General features: G+C 42.2%; 1 protein-coding gene and 1 long non-coding RNA gene across 3 annotated transcripts in view; one reads left to right on the forward strand and one right to left on the reverse strand.

Annotated features, from left to right (window-relative positions):
* The window catches only part of MGAT5B (alpha-1,6-mannosylglycoprotein 6-beta-N-acetylglucosaminyltransferase B), a 233,755-nt gene that overhangs the window by 62,581 nt on the left and 149,517 nt on the right, over window positions 1–21,657 (forward strand). The window lies entirely within an intron of this gene.
* LOC137096069 (uncharacterized) lies at window positions 17,225–19,978 on the reverse strand. Its single transcript, XR_010909222.1, has 2 exons — window positions 19,782–19,978; window positions 17,225–18,877 (listed from the first exon to the last, which is right to left on the reverse strand). It is a non-coding gene; the product is annotated as an uncharacterized lncRNA (long non-coding RNA).

The raw sequence follows: 21,657 nt of genomic DNA on the forward strand, positions 1-21,657 counted from the left end.
CAACAGTAAAGCAAAGCAAAATGTTTGCTTATATTTCATTTGTTAATTACACAAGTATTTCATCTGCGGTCCATGCTTTTGTGTGTGTGTGTATGTGGGGGGGGGGGTGTTATAAATTGCAAATGGAAAAGTGAAGGTGAACATGACTAATAATAACATTAATAACTCATGGCAACATATTCTCATGGCAACATAATCAGATGCAGTACAACTCCTGTATCTGTAGAACTGATATGTGCAGCTTCACTTATCCATGGTTTCACTTATTTACTTAGGACCTCCTGTATAAGTTACACCCTCTTCTTGGTACCTCTGTTCATCTCATTGAAGTCTGGGAATGTATCCCCCTTGGATATGGGGGTCATACAGCACAGCGATATGTATGTTCTTTTCATTGTATTTGATCTAATAGTTATTGTACTTGATTATCATTTCAATGAAGACATAAAAAATAAATAAGAAATGCAAAAGAATGATTGAATTTTTCTCAAAAACAAAACACACACCACCCCTGATCTTTGTCAGGTGATCACTGAGATTGGATTGAGTCATTCAAATGATCCCTCAGCACAGTCAGAGATCTCTAACAAAGTACTATGGCTATATCACAGCACATGATATGCTTCTATGCACTCAGTTCCAGCTGAGAGAGTGGGTGAATCGGCCCAAAGCTGTGTGGAAATTATAGAATAGGATGTTTTCCTTCGCACTCACTACTACAGGCGAGAGATGACTTCTCCATAGAGCTGATTTATGATTGATTGGGAAGGTCTCTTATTGTTAAAAATGACCAGTGATAAAAGCTAAATCTCATTCTAAAAAATGTAAAAAATAAATACAAGTGGTCTAAGTGTAATTTTGAGTAAAATAAAATAAATGCTTAGTCAAGTAAATGGAATGCAGCTGCCCTAAACAATCTTGAGAGGACAAAGCTGAAAAGTGGCTTATAAACAAACGAAATGTGAGGTAGCATCTTCTCTCCTTTCGTCTTCTCTGCCAGATACATCAAAGCCTGAATGAGCAATTTGCATTGATTCTACTTGAGGGCAAGAAAAGGGCAGCAAATAGATTAGCTAGATAGATGGAGCATAACCCACCTCATCAGCCCCGTTGACAGAAGGCTTAAGTTAAATCTGCTTCTTTTGGTCATTTGCAAGGCAGCAGACTCATTGCTGGTACATTTCCGTCATGCTCTGCAATAGATTAATGGTGCATCCATAGCAGTTGTGAAATGCCAATTTAAAAAGCAAGCCCGCAAGCTGATTCGCAGGCATTTACAGGTGTGAATCGATGTTGCTGGCACAAAGGCCCTGCAGCTGAGTTGTTTGACTCACGCTGCCCTCCCTGTCTGCTTTATCACAGCTGCTAAACAGGTCAGTCTCTTCCAGCTCCATGTAGTTAAAGAAAAACAAAATCAGTGGTGATGAAGTCCAGTCGGCTCGGAGGGCACAAACACTTCTCTTTCATTCTCTCCAAAATCAACTATACACAAGCATGTCATGCCATTTCTTTGTCTGCTTTTGCACAAAGCTGTCATGGCTCAAAGAAGAAATCAGCCAAGAGGCAAATTCTCCTTGCTACCAAAAGAGAAAACTACTTAGGAATGTAAATCGGCTGACCTATCATGGCAAGAAAAAAAGACTGGCCTCTAAAACCCACTCATGTGCATTATGCTATGGTACATTCAGAGTTTGGGTATGTTGTTTTTTTGAATTAGAGTTTGCAGAGTCCCAGCAGGGTCAGTGGTTATACTATCTGATGCATTATGGGACTTCCAATTGAAACAACCTCCTTTAAAGCTCCGGATCCTTCTCCTGTTCAACTTGTGTTCTGATTTTATTTTCTAACTGGCTGTTTTGAACCCATTCTCTTTTATTTCTTTTGTTTAACTAGCCTCAGTTTAGAAAGCTTGTTATTCTGCTCTGAATCAGAAGTAGGTACAAATAGCATTACCCGAGTAAGAGGCTAAAGGGATAGGCTAAAATGCTGAAAAGGACAATTTAGAGCATAAACATTTCACACATTATAGCAGAAATTGCATTATCTTAAGAATGTTTGAGGACTTGGGCAGTGAATGGCATGCCTGCCAAAGTGTTGGAAGGATTAAGGCAACATGGGAAGAATTTTGCATGGCTAGCATTGCAGTTAAATAGAATTAATGTAGTTTGATGCCATTTTAACTGCAATGGCTCAATGCTATAAAATCCTGGGAGCTGATGGCAGTGAGGCACCAGTTTTCTTTGGCAGTGAAGCCTAAAGATCTTGTGGAATGACTCCCAAGATCCCAAAGCATTGAGCCATGTGCACTTAGAATGGTGTCAAACTTGGTCTAGATGCATCTACGATACACTCAATAGTCACTTGACCTTCAGTCATCCTTCCTTTACATTAATTGTAAAGTGGGACCATTAGGTTCATTCTATGGTTGTGGTATGAAACAACTTCTGGGCATGGTCCAGGGGATGATACACTCAAAAGCGCATTCGCATTCATAGGAGCCATTTGTTTGAAAATAAGGGAAAAGCCAGAATTCTTGGAAGTAACCTAGACTAGAGGTTATATGAAACATGCGAGCCCATTCCAGGTAGTTGGCCTCAGCTGTGACTGTAACAAAACTAATCCCTTCCTCGAAGCTGATGTCTGGATTCCTCCTTTGGTCACCAGACTGGGAAAATAAGGCAGCTACTGTCCCTTTAATAGATGTGTAGAAGAGGGAATATAAGCAGGTGTTACTTGAAGCTCTGCCAGTTAACAAGGAGCACTTAGAGCAGGAGCTGTCTTCAGTTTTCACTCTGCCTACTTTACAAAGAACAAAAGATATTTTTGGTGTTATAGCCCCATAAGCATATGTTTGTGTGTGTTGTATGTAGTTTTCACAGAGTTTGTGGGATGGTTCTTATTAATCCTTTTGGACTCATTTGTCTGTAGTCTGGCAGGCTTTATCTTCTCTGAAAGAGCTGCTTTCACCTGATTCTGTCAAAATATAGAAAACATTAAAAGGCTATAGCTGCTCATTGTTTCTTTATGTGATAATCAGTAAGAAGCCATCCAAAGCAACCAGAATGCAATACTTTTCCAGAGTCCCAAAATGAAGCCAGCCATTCCCCAATGCTCTGAAGTGAATTCTGGATTAAGACTCCCATCACTTCCACATTCAGAGCTAAAAGGTCCAAATGAGACTCATGTTAGTCTCTGCTAAAAAAAAAAAAAGGCCACTTTCTCCAATCAAACAAACAGTTCTATGATCTATGGGATTAAAAAAAAATCAGAGATGGACAGTGTTTTTTTTAAATATTAGGACCCTTGGAAGTTAGGAAACTAGAACCAAAGTGACTCTTAAGTGGTGTTGGTAGATGTGAGCCACAGTGACCAGGGCCTCCTGTTATATCAGTGCTCCTCCCAGTACCTCTTTTCAACCCTGCCCAGTGCTTAAAATATCTGCAGAACACGTCACCCAAGTGGAGAGAAGTCATTGCTATGAATGGTCTGCCAAAGCAATGTTGTCAAAATGTCAGGTTAGAGTTTCCTTTCCCTCTCCTATATTCTTGTGGAAGTTTCCCCCCCCCCCCCTCCTTCTCCCTATGAAATATGACTGGTGCAAGTACTGGATGGTTTCCTGAGGGATTAAAACTGTACTCTGTTAATGACTGGAACTTCCATTTTTAGTCACACTCCCTTGTATTCCAATCACCAGATAATCCATTTCCTGAACTGCATTTCCATTAAAGGCTGCAGCATATCAGAAGCATATCGGGCTACTGTATGGAGAGTGAATTGTGGGGTTTTGTTGTGGCTTAAACTCTGCCTTTATTATAATATAACTTAGTCACATGAATTTCTATGGCTGAGATTTCTGTCTCTGAAGAGTGAAGAAAAGCTAAACATGTCATGGCTGATATATGAGCATATTAAATTAAAATTAGCATTTTGAGAAGGTTAGAAAGGGGAACACTTCCAACCATCTGTCCACTGTAGTCCCTATGGCTTTCAAGAGACCGATAGCAACATTATCCCCTCTGTACCTTCAAGTCCCTTTTAAGGGGACAGAGAATCTTAAAGTGATTTAAACTATCTGTTTGATCTCAATAAGCAATAGATCTGAAAGATATATTATCCCCTTTTAGAGGTGTTGAAAGCATATGATCTTTTTATCCAGATGTCTCTGCTCTGTATATCTAAATGGGTCAGCTTCTACTTACTAGCCAAGTTGAAGTCATGTCTGTGACTTGGGTTGAACAGACCTCCTTGAGACACTCAACACACATGTATACACACATCCATTCTAGTCAGTCATTTACACACTCTTTCTTCATTCATAAATAGCATACTCGTGTTGCACTTCTGTTTATATCTCATTTCTTCCCAAAATGACTAAGACTTTTTTTTTAAAAAAAATACAATCAAGTGTTAAAACACAATAAATTTAAAACACCTCACTTGAAAAAAATGCAGCACCCCCTCAGTAAAAAAGTCCCTTCCTCAACATCGAATAATTTACTACAAACCTGAAGACCCTTCTGGCTGAAAGGAAGGTCTTCAGTGGAAGGGCAACAGCTAAAAGACCATCCAGTCTTCCTTTGGTAGGGAGTTTCTGTTAACTTCTCTAAGCTCTGTGAAGTCATTATCTTCTTTTGGATAACAACTCACAGAATCTCCTAGAATATATTTGGAGTTTTTCTCCCAAAGGTAGCCTGTTGAAATTAAAGGCTCTTAAAGTGTGGAGGGGAAGCTTTGTGCTGGATGGGTAAGCTACAGGTGATGCTGGCTCTCCACACATGATATGGACCAGAGTTGGGTAATTGTGGCCAATTTGGAGGCCAGCTTTCTGCCCTGAACACTCCTGGTTCTCATACGCTGTGAAAAATGACACAAACAAATAAAAACATTTGGAAGTCAGCAGAATTTCACTCTTGGTTTTGAAAAAAAATGGTAATTTTTAACATTGAAATGGGAAGAGGGTTGTAACCTATTAATAGGTTAATTGCTGCTTCTAGAAGTTTCCAGGAGAAGCAATTCACTATTTTGCCAAAAAAAGAAAAAGAAAAGAGGAGTGGTTCAAGGGAGGATGTAAATACTTAACTATTTCTCCTCACTCGTGGGGATGAATACTTATGGTAACTTTCTACATACAATAGGAGAAAAAGAACATCCCTCTGAAATATTCTCCCCATATTGAAATATTCTGAAAGGCTGTTCTGCATTAAAAAAAAAAGGACTGGTTTCCCCATAAAAATCTGTTTTCCGTATAACTGCCCTCCCACTATGTTTTACTATGCAGATCATTTCTTCCGTGACACTTTTGAACATTTGGATACTAGATGAAATAGTTACTACTGTGTAATTCTTCCTGATAAGGTTTCCTGACTGAAGGGATCTTTTTTTTTGGATCCACTTCTAGGCCAAGGAGAGTCAAATGTCATGTACAAATGTCAAGGCTTATGCAGCCTTGGAATCACATTTTGCCCAGGTCTGATCAAGATCTTGGTGTGACTTTCATGTCCTCGGAAGAACAAAAATGGACACCCAGTGCTGGTCAGGAAAGCTTTTGAACAGCCCTGCTATTGGAAGCTGGCGGTTAATCAGACAACTGAAGACTAAGAAAATAGTACAAATACACAGATGGACTTTTATGAGTGATTTTGTGAACTGGACTAATGTGGGAGTAAGGATATGGAAGAAGTACTCCTGCCTCTTGTATGCTAACATTCTGAACCGTAGTGAAATCCTCTGCTAGAACAAATAGTAATAACCCACTGTCAATTCCCTTCTTCTGTTAAGCACCAGGTGCAGGACATGTAAACAGAAAAAGAAACAAGAAAAAAATCAGCCATGCTATGAAAAACAGCAGACTGTTCATGTCAGTGGCAACGGTCCGATGCCTGCAAATTGCCCTGTGCAGATTGGAAGAGAACAGAATCCCTTACAGGACTTTATGTCAGTTTTCAGTTGCTTCTTTTGCAACCAGAATATCAAATTATTCCCATATTGACCACATTTCTGTAGCACCCAATACTCCCTGGACAGTTTTCAGAACAACTAAACCTAGCCTAGATAATTGCTTTCCTTGCAGACAATCTCAGATTCTGTCCCAGAAGGAACAGGGAGCCCAAGGATAGGCCACTGCCTCCAGTCATTTTTTGCCCACAGTTCCAGCCCAAGCTAGCAAATAGAGCAATAGCCAATAGGATATGTGTTGGGAGTTAAAGTCAGAAACAGCTGAAGGGCCACACTTTCCCTACCATTCTACAGTTAGCAGGAAATATATGAGCATACCTGAGCTCTAAAGTCTGTAGAGGAGGCACTTTTCTCCATCTTACCACCTTCACTGGTACATGGGAGAAGACCATTTCTGAGGCTGCTCCCACACATTGGACCTCCCCTCCTAGGAAAGTAGGACTTTTCCTTTGGCAGAAGGTTAAGTCCCTTTTCCCCATCAAGTTTTTGGAAACTGATTTTAACAAACAAAGAAACAAAAAAATAGAGGGTGGGGGAACTTATGTAGTGCAGTGCCATTTTTAATCTGACATATAGTTAGATTTTAAATGTATTGTGATTTAGTGGTATTTTTATTTCATCTTCATTTTGTATGTTTTTGCTAGATGTGCTGTATGGGTTCTCTGTCATTTTGTAAGCCACCAGGAGTCCTAGCCTGGGAAAAAGGCTGATTAATAAAGTGATGGATGGAGGGATATAAAAAAGAGCTGCTACCCATTGGAGTAGACAATATTAGACTGAACAGAGTGACAATTTGATGTGTGTGAGACAACGTTTTGTGCTGCAAAGGAGCATTTACAGAAATGAAAATCGAACACAGGTTTCTTCCTCATTCATAACAGCAGTGCTCACACAGGCAGCCCACTCACCTGAGCTAATAAATATACAAACATGGTTGAGAGAAGGATACCTGAGTGCTGGTCGAAAGTCTACAAGCAGTGCTGGTCCTCCTGGCTTTTCTAGAAGAGACTCCCTCTCTCTAGGACAGGCTGATGTCAGGGCAGTCCACTGATGTGCCAGAGTACATACATTTGTTTACCTAGACCACTACGATGGCTATGAATTGACTATAAGTATTTGAGAGTCAGCATGGCATAGTGGTTTGGATATTGGACTATGACTATGGAGACCAGGGATTGAATCTATGTTAATCCATGGAAACCCACTGGGTGACCTTGTATAAGTCACACACTCTCAGCTGAATGGAAAACAAAGATAAATCCTGCTGTGAATGAATACTGCTACAAAAGTCCTGTGATGGATTCATTTATGAAGTAGCCAAAAGGTGGGAAGAAATTGAAACCATACAACAAAATCTTATGGATAACTGTAACAAGATTTTTTTTACAGCAAAGCAACATTGCTATTACAGCCCACAATGATTTTAATGAAAACATCTATTCTAAACTGACTAGCCAAGTCAGCTCCACTGTCTCCTGCTATCCTCATTTCATCCTAATATTGGATAATACCTTGAAATCAAGAGCTAAAACATTATTTATGAATGACACCTTTCAATGCAAATATTGTAAAGGATGTGAATGATGAAGCAAGCTTGTTTTCTTCTACTTCAGAGATTAGGACACAAATCACCGTGGAGATTACACCTTAAATGTTAAGGAGAACTCTACTGTAAGAGTGGCTTGGAGTTGTTTGGAAGGTGAGGATGGACTCTTTGAAGATCTTTAAGGAGTGTCATCCAGCCCTATATATAGCAGGACAGATTGGACTGGGTTTGCTTCCAAAGGCTGGCATGTGGGGTCCGTCTTGCTTGCAGGAACGCTGAGGATTTTGTGATATTGTTTGTCCACAATTCCTTGCCACACAGTGGAGCCAGGCTTCAGTTGGGTTTGTTTTGCTTAGCTGACAAGACCCAAAGCGATTTGCATGACCAGTTGTAATACATGTGGCACAGCTTGTAAGTCAGTCACTGCATGTAGTCCGGCTTCAGGGCACTGCTGTGGGTGCAATGGGGCCACATCTCACTGATTTGTTGCAGTTTATGCGGAAGCTAACCAGCAGACTTCCCAGCCCTCTGTTGATCCACACAGAGTAAATGAGTCAGAGTAAATGGAAAAACAAAATTTACTCTTGAGTAAATTTTGCATCTTTACAAAAATCTACAGCCTTGAAAATAACTCAGTCCATTACAGAAAATAACTCAAAGTCCAATGCACTAAAACCATGCATTATCTGCTTCTTCAATGGTGCAAGGAGTCTTGAAGGAAATGGTTCAGAACTTCAGCAAGTCCTGTAGTATGTCCTTGATAGAAGTCCCACCATCATGGAACAACATAATCTGAATCCACCATGAAGCACTCCTCATGGTATACTCCATGCAGGGAGTGGTTCAATCTTAATTGCTTGTTATCTAGGTGTTCCTCCTCAACACACACCCACACAGGAGATGATCCTTGCAAAAACTTAACCAGTACATGCATATCCTGTAACATGATTGACTCCTGTGAAGAAGTCATACCATTCTGATTGGGTTGGCTACAGTGCTGGGTGGTGGGTTCTGGAGTTATCCGTAAATTCGTGTAAAGAATTCATTACTTTATAAATTTGTGTTTTTGTGTAATGAGGAGTTAGAGCATGGAAAGGTCATGCTGGCCACATGTTTCAGAGAGATGTAGTCCAAAATAAAATGAATAACCAGGGCCTAGGTTTTATCTTTAGATTATACTTGGAGAGCAGCACTAGAGTTTCTGTGGTCAAGCGCTGTGCTCCTTGAGGCAGGGCAGCATCTGGAAATCAGAGGCTGTTGGCACGGAGGGGCTCTCTGTTTCCCCAATAGAGCTGAAAGCTGCCAGTATATCTTCTCTGTCATGCACCTGCTGCCTGTAGATATTTTGGTGTGAAAAGCTGGATGCTGTTCATTCCTCCCAATGTCTTTGTGTGGATATCTTCAGACACCGTGTGCTGGTTCTGTAAAAATCATGGGGTCAGAAACCTTGTAAGCTGCAATCTCAACTGCTCAGCTGACTCTCCCCTTAGAGCAGGTGTGGGCAATCTCTGTGAGTCTATCAGGCCCAGGTTTTTGTTTTTTTGGCACAGGGGAATACATGAAAAATACATTTCTGGCTTCACAAACCCCTTTGAGAAAGAGTGAGGAGAATACCAAGGCACAGGAGAGCACTGGGCCTTTTTAAAAACAGAGGATAATGCCTTTGGAGGATTTTAGGACTGGAAACTAGCCTTTTTCAAACATATTTTTGGCAGTAAGGCATGGGGAGGGAAGGTAGGGAAGCACCTGAAGCTGCAAGAATATTTTTTAGAGATTTTATGTGGTTTGTGAGATACACAACATCTTACTAGCTGGTGGATGATTCAAGAATAGAGTTCTTTGGATCCTGCCCCTCTTTTCCGGTCTTAGGATAAGGGGGCGCAAATCTCAAGGAAAGAGTACTGCCTTGAAAACTGTACTGATTTATTACACTTGGTGCTTTGCATTGAATTGTTGTGCTCTATGTAGCTGTGGCTAAGTCTCCAGGAATCATACTTAATGACATCACCAGGGGCTGCTTCCTGTGACTTTACAGAGTTGTCAGAAGCCCCCCAGTGGCACAATGGATTAAACTTTTGTACTGGCAGGACTGCTGACCAAAAGGTTGATGGTTCAAATCTGGGGAGTGGGGTGAGCTCCCATCTGTCAGCTCCAGCTTCTCATGCAGGGACATGAGAGAAGCCTTCCACAGGATGATAAAACATCCAGGCATTCCCTGGGCAAAGTCCTTGCAGATGGCCAATTGTTTCACACCAGAAGCGACTTGGCAGTTTCTCAAGTTGCTCCTGACACGGAAAAAAACAAAAAAAGCAAAAACAAAAACAGTTGTTCCTAAGTCTCGGGTCTTGGCCCTTGGGATACTCCAGATCTGACAATCCTACAGTTGGAGCTGTACATCCTTCATTCCATATCTCTAGCAGGACACCTAGGTTCTTACTATACAGAGATTTATGTTCACATTTATATTCCACTTTTCTTCAATGAGCATAAGGTACAGTTTGAAAACATGTAAATGTGAATAGATAGGTACCGCTCTGGAGGGACTGCTCCATGCAGTCATGCCGGCCACATGACCTTGGAGGGGTCTACAGACAACGCCAGCTCTTCAGCTTAGAAATGGAGATGAGCTGAGTTGGTCATGACTCGACTTAATGTCAGGAAAAATCTTTACCTTTACCTTAAGGTACATAAATGGTTTTCCTCCTCTCCCTTCTTTATCCTCACAATAACTGTCTGAGATCCATTGGCCCCAAGAGTGAGCCTGACTGGCTCAAGGTGAGCAAGTGGTTGCCAAACTGAGGGGACAATAAAACTTGGATCTTTCAAGTCTGCTAAATATGGGGAATTTTGTAAAGGCATAAAAGCTATATAAGAAGAGACTTAGGTTTCTTCCACTCCCGCGATTCTGCCAACTCCTTAAACAGATTAGCACTCATAGTTTTCCCTGGGGAAAACATCTCATATTTCAATAAGCATGAGGCGCCCCTTCATCCACCTTTGCTTTAATCTGAGTACTTGTAATTACTTAGCCTAGTGCCCCTTTGCAGTACTGTAAGCCATTTCCTCAAACCTCCTCCATGTTTACTGTCACATCTCCTGAGACAGTGTGAGGTGATTGATTATGGTCATTATTTCAAAGCACCATATGAAAATTTCTCTACCCTACTCATTAATTGTTTCTAAGAGTGCCTGCCTTTTAGGAAGGGAGGGGCACAAACCAGGCCATTCTTCAGCAAACTCCAATTCATATTATGCACAATTGTGTATTTCCTTTTAAAAACATGCACTTTTTTGTTTGGCTTTGTTTACCAACAAGACACATTTGAAACCCCCTCCCCATTTCATTAATGGTTCCCTCTAAAACAGACCTGCACAACTTAGCACAACTTAGCAGTATGTAGGGCCAAAATTAAAATAGGTTCAACTTCTTTGGGCCCCAGATAGGTTTTAATTTTCAAATAATGGTATAATTCTGGTATAATTAAACTATTTTGCAAATAAAACATATTAAAAAGGGGAATTTCAATTAATATTAATTATACTTACTACTTAAGACTTTTTTTAAATTAATAATGAAATCACATTGTTGTTAAAAATAATTTGGTAAGTGGTACAAGTTTGAATACATTTTTCAAGTTTTCTTCCTGTATACATTTAGTGAATGGGTTGTACAGGGTTAGTCAAAATGCATAGGCCAATAAGCCATTCAATTGAATGGCTTATTGGCCTATGCATTTTGACTAACCCTGTATTACATTTCTTGTCAGCCATCGATTTATCATGCTCCAAAATAATGTTTGAAATCATTTTTGAAATAACCTCCAAGTGTTTCTTGGTTAGAATTGATAGTTGTTTGTTTTTATTCACGTTCATAAAGAAGAAGGCTTGTTCACATATGTAGGTATAACCAAATCTATCTTAGGGAACAGTAGTTTATTAAGACCCGGAGTGAACAGACAAAAGACTAAAGAGAGGGTTGGACAAACACAACAAGTACCAAGCAATGGGGGGAGGGGCAACAATCTAAAAAAAAAAACAGCTAATGGAGATGTCCCACAGGCTTAGATGTCTTTACACTAATGCCCAGAGAATGGGAAATAAACAAGATGAGCTAGAACTCTTAACACAACAGTTATGATTGGGTTGGACTAGATGGCCCATGAGGTGTCTTCCAGCTCTATTATTCTATCTCTAAATGTGTGGGGAGTTCCAGTGGATCCACAGAGAAAGGATCTTTTATCAACTTAGATTTGATGCCATCTTCTTTGGATAGTGACAGTATTCTGTCAAACTCTTGGATCAAAAGGTCAATGTCATTTGAATATTTTCCTCCTAACTCAGTATGCTTACACAACAGAATATGTTTCATATACGTAGTAAAGTGGCACATTTCTCCTTTTGACAGTTGGTATCTGAATAGCCCCAGTTTCATTTTGGAAGCCTTTACTGTTGCAAGCATTTGAAAAATAAATTGGCTTTTGTCTTGAGGCTGTAAATTCATTTAGATGACCTGTGATGTCACATAAAAATAAAGGTCATTCTTCCAAACTTCATTGTGCAGCTCTGGGATTTTTTTTGTGTCATTCTTTATGAACTGAATTGTTTCTTCCTTGGGAGCAAAAAACAATGTAAAACGTGGATCAACTAATGAATTTCTGTGTGATAGAATACATCATTGTAGGTGGCACCAACTTCTTCAAGAAATGTATATTGTATATATAATATATATATATATATATATATATATATATATATATATATGTATCTGAATGATATACAACAAGGGTGACAGAGGGCACCCTTGTCTTGTCCCCTTTTGGATTTCAGTGATGTCTGACAGTTTGTCATTAAGCCTCAGTTGAGCAATTTGCTGAGAGTAAATAGCCCACACTGCCTCTTGAATTGTGGGCCACCCCCAAACCTTCCCAATACTTTTTGTAGAAATCCCAACTTACATTATCAAATACTTTTTCTGCATCTAAAAATATTGAAATCATATCTTTGTTTGGGTCTTCTTCTGCAATCTCTAATATATTTAGCACTGTCCTCATATTCACTTGGGAGAGCTTAGTGCCACCTCATGCACATTTTTATGGCTAAGTCTTTTTTCTTTAAAGATGTACACTAAAATATAATATAAATAAGACAAACAATTTGCAAATATACAGACATGAAGAGAGCTAGGATTGGTTGTGGTTCTCTTGTGAAGTGCCTATTTTTGGTTGTAAACACAAGTTTATCATATAAGGAATTGATCAGATGTAGTGGGTGGGCCTAATAACTATTTGTGGAGCTAACTATATGGTTGACTCCTGCTCAACCTTCCCTTTGCAGCTCCTTGGAGCTCTACAAAATATACTATGTTAAAGCTAGTCTTCACTATTAACTTCCTTGTCTCTCTTTGGAATGATCACCACGTGGCTGACCATATGGTGAGGCTTTAGATTGCTACCTAATCACTCCCAGTCTCAAAGACAGTGGGGTATCATGAAGGACTCGCAAAGAAGACTGCACTCTACATATTCTGAGCTGCTGCACTTGTTTTACATCATTGTATAAAAGGTCTAGGGAACTGTGGGAATTGTACCTTGGCTTACTTAGATGTGTGTTAGGAATTTCTTGCCTTGTCTGAGTGTATCAGAGCAGATCTGGTGGATGAGGGATGAATGAAGGAAAGACAGGGGCAGACCTAACCCAGTTGCCGAGACTTGCAAATTCTGAATGTAATTACTTTTCCAATAATAATGTTGTTCATTGTATGAAACAGAAAATGATAGCTCAGAGATTCGGTCAGCTCCCATGTAAAGAGGTATCAGCACTTCTGTATGTCTTAGCACTAGTGGGTTCTGCCAGAGTGGTAGGGCCCAGGTGTATGTGTCTTATTAGCTTCCCAAGCTTTCATGGTTTTACTTTTCAGTAGTAAAATGCAAGCTGGTATATAATATATTTGTAGGATGGCAGGCAAGTAGGCAGTCAATGGAATAAAATGTAAGACACGAATTTGTCATTCCATTTCTGTAGCTTCCTTTTAACAACTGCTTTTCCAGCTGATAACTCTGAAATAAAGTGACCTGTAAATGAACTGAGTTCGAATTCTGTGGGTGCCCAGAAATATGCTTTGGGCCTGGTAGAAATTAATCCTGGCTCTTGCATCATGAAGGGCTTGCTTTAGCATACACATATACACCCCTCAGAGGAAGGCTCAGATTTCCAAAAGATAAAATACTAATTGTGGCCAAGATTTGTAACATATATCTTGTTATCCTCCAAAGACCCCTGGAAAAAAAGAAGAGAGATAAAGTAGATGGGGAGAATATGAAGAATTTCTGAAAGGAAAAGCTTTCTGAAGATGCCTGCTGAAATTGACAGGCAATAATGTGGTACACTTCCAGTGCTTCCATCTTCTTCTGTAGAAAATCATTCATTAATGAAAATAATAATAATAATTATAATACTTTATTTATACCCTGCTACCATCTCCCCAAGGAACTCGGTGCGGCTTACATGAGGCCAAGCCCACAGTACATCAATAACAAAAACAATAAATACAATACAATTAATAAATCACATAAACAATAAACAATAAACAATAAACAGTAACACACAAGTATTTAAAAACCTATGGCCGGGCCAAATGTAATAGTTTAAAATATAAAAAATAACGCTGGGCATAAACAAGGTAGGATATAACTGGTATAGGGTTTTCAAAGAGAATTGAGGGAATGCAGTCAGTCCTAAATCAGTGGTAAAGTGCATTTTGAGGTCATATTGCTGAGAGTTTTCTTTATTCTGGGAAGGCACACTGGAACAACCACATTTCCAGGCTCCTCCTAAAGACTGCCAGAGTTGGGGCATGTCTGATGTCCTTGGGAAGTGAGTTCCAGAGTTGGGGGGCCACCACCGAGAAGGCCCTCTCCCTCGTCCCCACCAATCGTGCCTGTGAAGGAGGTGGGAGCATGAGCAGGGCCTCTCCAGATGATGAAAGAAATTGTGTGGGTTCGTACACAGTAATATGGTCACACAGGTAGGCGGGTCCCAAACCATTCAGAGCTTTGTAGGTAAGAACCTGCACCTTGAATTGGGACCAGAAAATGAACGGCAGCCAGTGGAGCACCTTAAACAGGAGGGTTGACCACTCTCTGTAAGTTGCACCAGTTAGTAACCTGGCTGCCGCCCGTTGTACCAATTGAAATTTCTGGGCCATTTTCAAGGGCAGCCCCACATAGAGTGCATTACAGTAATCCAATCTGGAGGTGACTAAGGCATGGATCACCCTGGCCAGATCCGGCTTGTTGTTGTTGTTGTTGTTGTTATTACTACTACTACAACAACAACAACATAAAAACAATACCAATAACAACACCCATGGCTTTTGGTAATTTCCCCCCAAAGGAATGAATTGCTTTTCTAACTGTACAGAACAGTGTATATATGTGTGTGAGAGAGATATAAAAATGGGACCTCAAAACGATGAACTCCATATTCTGTGGCTCTGTAGGATAAATTAGGGAGCCCATGTTGACCTTATTCCTAGTTGTAAGCTATCTTTCAACTAAGAATGTTGCACAAGCGCCACACACACCTCAGACCCCATGGGACAGCTACATATTAGTTAGCATAATCCCTTACAGTACACTGAGAAGGCACATGGGACATACAAGAGCCACTGAGTCTTTTTCCTGTTTTCCCTGATATCATCTTACATATTCCTGGGAACATTTCCTGTGTTGCCAAATTGGACCCCTACCTTGGGGGTCTCAATTGAAATCACCAAAACCCTGAGCACTCATTTATTTACCTGACTGGCACTCATTGTATCAACCGGAGCAGAGATATCAAAACCTATTTCAGCCCATTATTTATTGATCCACTACATTCCTTTCTGTTCACATTCCTCTTCTGGGTGGATCAATATACTGACACAAGCCTTCAAAGTAATCTAATTACAGTTTTATCAAATTTCAGTTATGCTTATTACATTGTTACTGTTTTGTTGTGCTAGGAGTTCCAGCTCATCTTGTTTATTTCCCATGCTCTGGGCATTAGTGTAAAGACATCTAAGCCAGTGGGACATTCCCTTAGCTGTTATTTGAGATTATTGTCCCCTAGCTGCTTGGTACTTGTGTTTGTCCAACCCTCTCTTTAGCATTTTGTCTGTTCACTCCGTGCCTTGATAAGCCACTGCCCCCAAGGATAATGTCACCTTCCTCCACACAACCTAGTTTAAGTCTGCCTGATGTGGATTTCCAGTCTCTGAGCAAAAACATTCCTTCCTACTTCTGTGAGGTGCAGCCCATCCCGTGCCACTAGGCTATCTTCCTGGAAGAGCACACCATAGTCCAGGAAGCCAAATTGTTCTTCCTGACACCATCTGCAGAGCCAGTTATTCACCTATGCTATTTCTCTCTCTCTTCCTGGGTCGTGTCATACAATGAGGAGGAGAGATGTAAAGACCACGTGTACAGTAAGATCATTTAGCTTTCTTCCAAGAACTTCAAAATCCTTTCCACTGAAGCTCAATTGCTGGCTCCACCCCCAGAAAGTACAGATGACCTAGCTGAAGCTCCACCCCTTGAACACATGGTAGAAGCTCCTCTTTTCAAGCACAGAACCAAAGCTCCACCCCTTAAGCATACGATCTCAAACACACAGCCACAAACAAAAGGCTTCAAGCAGAGGGATCAGTTTTTTAGGCACCAGAACAACTTCACCAGCCGTGGTTATTAGGAGTGTTTGAGGAATCCTAGAATCATAAAGTTGGAAGAGACCTTGAGGGCCATCCAGCCCTTGAGGGCCAAGAAGCATGAAAATCGCATTCAAAGCATAAGCTGCTTTAAGATTAATTTTAGGTGAAGGGTAGGCTGTAAATCCAGTAAATCAAATAATAAATTATCAAATGACAATGGCCATTAATTGGAAAGGGAAATGTTTTTGCTAGTTCCCATGACCCAGAAATGGAGATAGAGAGAAGATTTTTATTTGGGAAACAAAACTTTTCATGACTTTCAGAAATTCTGTTGATAAAATCTGCACAGTTAAAAAACATGTATACAAATGAGTATTTCAAAAATAAAAGCAAATGTGATTTAATTAGTGAGTGGTTTTGTGGAAACAACACAATTTGATACTTGCACAATTTGAACCCTGTACAGAAGAACACACTGTTTTAAAAATACACCCCCTCAAATATGGGTGTAGCTTTATCCCTTAAAACAAAAATCCACGTGGAAACAACAAGGACAAACCTAGAGCATGGATAGGTGGGTGTCTATGCAATACCTTGCTAGGTACATCGGAACCTTGTAGAAGGTACAATGACAGGTGATTATGTCAGCATCTGGGAAGATCTAATAATCTCAAAACACTTAACAAGTGAATGAGAGGCAAAGGGATTTAGCAAAATGTAGGCAGAGTGATGAGCATTTACAAATGTTACATTCACATTACTCAGCCAGAATGTAGGAAATGTTAACAACAATCTTTCATCCCAGTGTGCATTATGCAAATCTTCACAACTAATTAAACACCATTTTCTTGGAAAGATTCAGTTCAGCTTCCATAATAATGATAATGAACTTGTATGACTTTTGATAGTGCTGTCTGACAGAACTTGGAAAAGTTCCCTTTTTGGATCTGTGACCTTTTTGGCTGGGGATTGGGCTGTGAGTTGTAGCAAGCTCCCTTGCCCCTTAACCCCTGAAATAACGAGACAGACAACAAAAGTATGGATTCAAATTGGGCAACTTTTATTGAATGTTACCTATTTAACTTTACCTGAACTAAACTAAGTGTCAAGGAACTTGGTGGCAAGCTGAGGCATCGTCCCCAGCTACTGATTGTGTGATGTCAGTGTGCCCTGGATCCCCAACCGGGCAACCTGAAGGTAAAAGTCTGGAGAAGCCTGCGTCCGCTTATTGATATCAGCTTCTCCCTTTACTGGGCCAATTGATGTCCCCTCACCCATTTGTTGACTTCTAGGTGAGTGTTTGTTGTACAGTGCCCCCCACCCGTAATGGGTGCCATGTGTATACCTCCATGTCAGTGTTTTCCTGAACTATTTATGCTGGCCTAGTTAAACCAAACCACTCCATCTAGCCCCTAATAACAGTATAGGGTAGGCGAAAAAACCCCCCAGAACATGAGAGGCAAAAAATTCCTACCCGGCTCCAACGGGCAACCCAAATTATACTGTCAATGGGCGGGAGTGGCGGGCGAAAAGTCAGCAAGACTGAAGGTAAGGGGCTGGCTCACGTGATAAGCCAGCCCCCGCCCCTCTTCGAGGAGGTTCTAACGGAACCTCCTAAACTCTCCATTCAGGGGGTGGGGCAAATCGCTCTCCCCACCAACTTTGTTGATGTGGAGAGTCCCTTGCCCCTTAACCCCTGAAATAACGAGACAGACAACAAAAGTATGGATTCAAATTGGGCAACTTTTATTGAATGTTACCTATTTAACTTTACCTGAACTAAACTAAGTGTCAAGGAACTTGGTGGCAAGCTGAGGCATCGTCCCCAGCTACTGATTGTGTGATGTCAGTGTGCCCTGGATCCCCAACCGGGCAACCTGAAGGTAAAAGTCTGGAGAAGCCTGCGTCCGCTTATTGATATCAGCTTCTCCCTTTACTGGGCCAATTGATGTCCCCTCACCCATTTGTTGACTTCTAGGTGAGTGTTTGTTGTACAGTGCCCCCCACCCGTAATGGGTGCCATGTGTATACCTCCATGTCAGTGTTTTCCTGAACTATTTATGCCACAGATTGGGGGCAAATGTCCATTTCGCCCCCATCCCCCACCAAGCCCCTTAAAACTTCCTGAATGCCTAACTGCAAATCAGCTAAAAATTGTGCGTTACCCAAATCCGTTAAATGAACACCATCAGAACGATAAAACTGTGTCTTGTCATGTGTGATGTCCTTATGTGGAATGTAAGACCCCCTGCCCCGTGCTAAAGCCGTGCGCATGGCCCGGTTCACACGCTTTCTGGCCTTCTCGAGCTTCCTGACATCACCGCCTCCTGGCCACCGAAGGCGTGGAACGATGGCCGACCAAGCGATGTGAACCCGGGGCCATGCCTGCCAGATCTTCAAAATGTCGGCACGGGCTTGAAGATACAAGGCCCTGCCGTTAAGCAGTCCCAGATCATTACCTCCAATATGGAGCACCAAAACATCAGGAGTGGGCCTGCTCCTGTCCTGGAACAACAAGGGAACCAAACCGTCCCAACGAAGGCCCCGAACACCCTTCCACTCGACCAATGCAGTGGAAGCGCAACCCAGATGCTGGCCAAAGGATGAGTTCCTGGCGTATCTCTCCGCCCAGTGGACATAGCTATGCCCACAAACAAGGATTCTCCATCTATGCGCCAGCCTGGCAGACTCTGAAAGAGAAACAACAAACTCACACAAGTACCGAGCGAACATAACGCCTATAAGCATCCGATTTCCACCTGCCTATTGATTTGATGGCCTCCTCATTGAAACCCAAGTGCGCTGCTGAAGATGCTGCTCCAATTCGAAAGGAATGAGTGCCAAATTTGTGAGAACCCAACCCCAGCATCTTCAGCGCCCTGTCAGTGATGGCCCAAAACTGATATTTTGTGAGGGGGGTGGAATCCTGATGACAAAACAAGTATCCTCCCGCCTGAGCCCTGACTTGAAAGAACTGTGCCATAGCCGAAACAGGGCAAAGCTCAGGGTCGCTGCATCTGTCTAATGTAACTATAGCGCCCCTGGCTTGCTGGTCCGTCTTGGACGAACGTACTAAAATTTGGAGGGTGTCGTGTGTAAGTTTTATATCCGACAACACCAATGCCCGCTGAGAGACATCCCTCTTAGACATGGCAAGCAACTCACTTATCCTAAGAGCAGCGAAAAAGGCCGTCAAGGCCGCCGCATGGAATAACCGCTGCTCATACTCGGACTGACACACCCTGGGCCATGTTCCCTTCAATCCCTTTAAAATTGTGGGAGACAAAGGTTCCCTTTTATCGTGCGATGGACCCCGTTGGCGTGCCCAACCCGCAATGATTTTATGGAGGCGGAAATCGTTTGTGGGATCCGAAAAACCCTGTGCCTTTGACCAGTAGGCCAACGCCGACAACTGGGACTTAATAGTGTGCGGCGCTAGGCCCCTTCTGCGTGAGTACACACAGAATTGCGCCAAATGTTCGTAAGGAATCGGTACTGTAAACGGTAACTGATAAAACTGTCTAAAGTCATGAAACTCCTCCACCACCCTCATATAAGACTTCCGTGAACTTGGGGCTAAAGCCAAAGCCATACCCATTACCGCCTCGTCCCTCCAACCTGCCAAAGATGGCCTGGCATACGCTGTGGATGAACGTCGGCGTTGGGCGCGAGTTGTCTGAAGCGCTCCATCTGTTTACGAGATAGGGCGTCAGCCAAAGAATTGTCTATTCCCGCTATGTGAAAGGCTTTGAACAAGATATTATGCCTCAAGCAGTGCAACGTAAATTGCCTGAGCGCCCCCATCACCCTGTTGGATTTGGAAGTCAAGGTGTTGATAACCTGAACGGTGGCAAGGTTATCGCACCAAAAATGAACAGTCGAATTAGCAAAGGCCTCAACCCATACCGAAACAGCAACAAGTATGGGAAAAAATTCCAAAAACGTTAAATCTGCTGTAATCCCCTGCGTGTGCCAACTGTCCGGCCAGACTTCGGCACACCAGTGTCCCTGGAAAAATACCCCAAAACCAACTGCACCCGAAGCATCGGATGCCACTTTAAGTGCATCCTGCAGCCTCAATTCCTGCCTCCAAAACGAAACCCCATTAAAACCCTTTAAGAATTCCATCCAAATGAATAAATCTTCTCTAACTGAACGGGTAACCCTAATCCTGTGATGGGGCATTTTAACTCCTGAAATGGCATTACAAAGCCTACGTAAAAAGGCTCTCCCTGGGGCAACCACCCTACAAGCAAAATTTAAATGGCCAATTAACTCCTGGAATTCCTTTAAAGTGGCCTTTCTACGTCCCAAAAACTGTTGAACCCGTCCCGTCAAGTCCGCCACCTTACAAGGGGGCAACCTGGAATATTGCTGAACCGTATCCAATTCAATACCCAGAAAAGTCAAAACCTTTGCTGGGCCCTCTGTCTTTTCCTCCGCCAAAGGAACTCCTAACTCCAGTGCCAGCTCCTGGAATGACTCAAGTAACCCCTTGCAATTGCCTGACCCGGAACGCCCCACAAAAAGGAAATCATCCAAGTAATGGGTGACTCCGGACATTCCGGATTTGGTTCTAACGGCCCAATCCAAAAAGGTGCTAAACTGCTCAAAGGCCGCACAGGAAATGGAGCACCCCATAGGAAGTGCTCTGTCCATGTAGAAAAAACCCCCAAATTGAAACCCCAGCAGCTCAAAATCCGCCGGATGAACGGGAAGCAAACGAAATGCAGACTTAATGTCGCATTTAGCCAGCTCTGCCCCAAGCCCAAACCGCCGAACAAGCTGCACGGCCGAATCAAACGATGCATAATGGACAGAGCATTGCTCATCTGGGATCGCATCATTCACCGACCTGCCCTTGGGATAGGACAAGTGATGAATGAGGCGATATTCACCCGGTGTTTTCTTAGGTACTATCCCCAAAGGTGATACCCGCAACATCGGCGTAGGTGGCTCCACAAATGGGCCCAAAACTCTCCCCTCTAAAACTTCCTTATCTATTTTACGCTGAACTAACTCCTCCATCCCTATAACAGATTTCAAATTTGGGGATAAAGTTTGAAACCGGGGACCCAACGCCGGAATACGAAAACCCTCCGAAAAACCTTCCCATAGGTACTTGGCTGACCCCCTATTCGGATACCTATCTAACCAAACCTTCAACTGATCCAACTTAATTGGGCTGGGGCCCTTTTGGAACTGGGGCCTGTCCTGAGGGCTTTTTAACAAATTGGGTGTCCCTAGGATTCCCTCTCGCAGCTCTCCCTTTAGGGCAATTTCTGGACGGGTGCGTGCCATAGCAAATTGCGCACGAGTGGGCATATCGACATCCCCTGCGTGAACAGGCTCCCTGAGCAACAAATTCCCAACATAAAGGCTTTTGTCGCTGAGACTGCTGCTGGGGAGCCACCTGCCGAAAGGGCTGCCCTGCCTTATTCTGAATGGTATGCCCACTATCAGCTTTTAA

Source organism: Anolis sagrei, chromosome 2, assembly GCF_037176765.1.
Source record: "Anolis sagrei isolate rAnoSag1 chromosome 2, rAnoSag1.mat, whole genome shotgun sequence".
In the NCBI taxonomy this organism is placed as follows: domain Eukaryota; kingdom Metazoa; phylum Chordata; class Lepidosauria; order Squamata; family Dactyloidae; genus Anolis; species Anolis sagrei.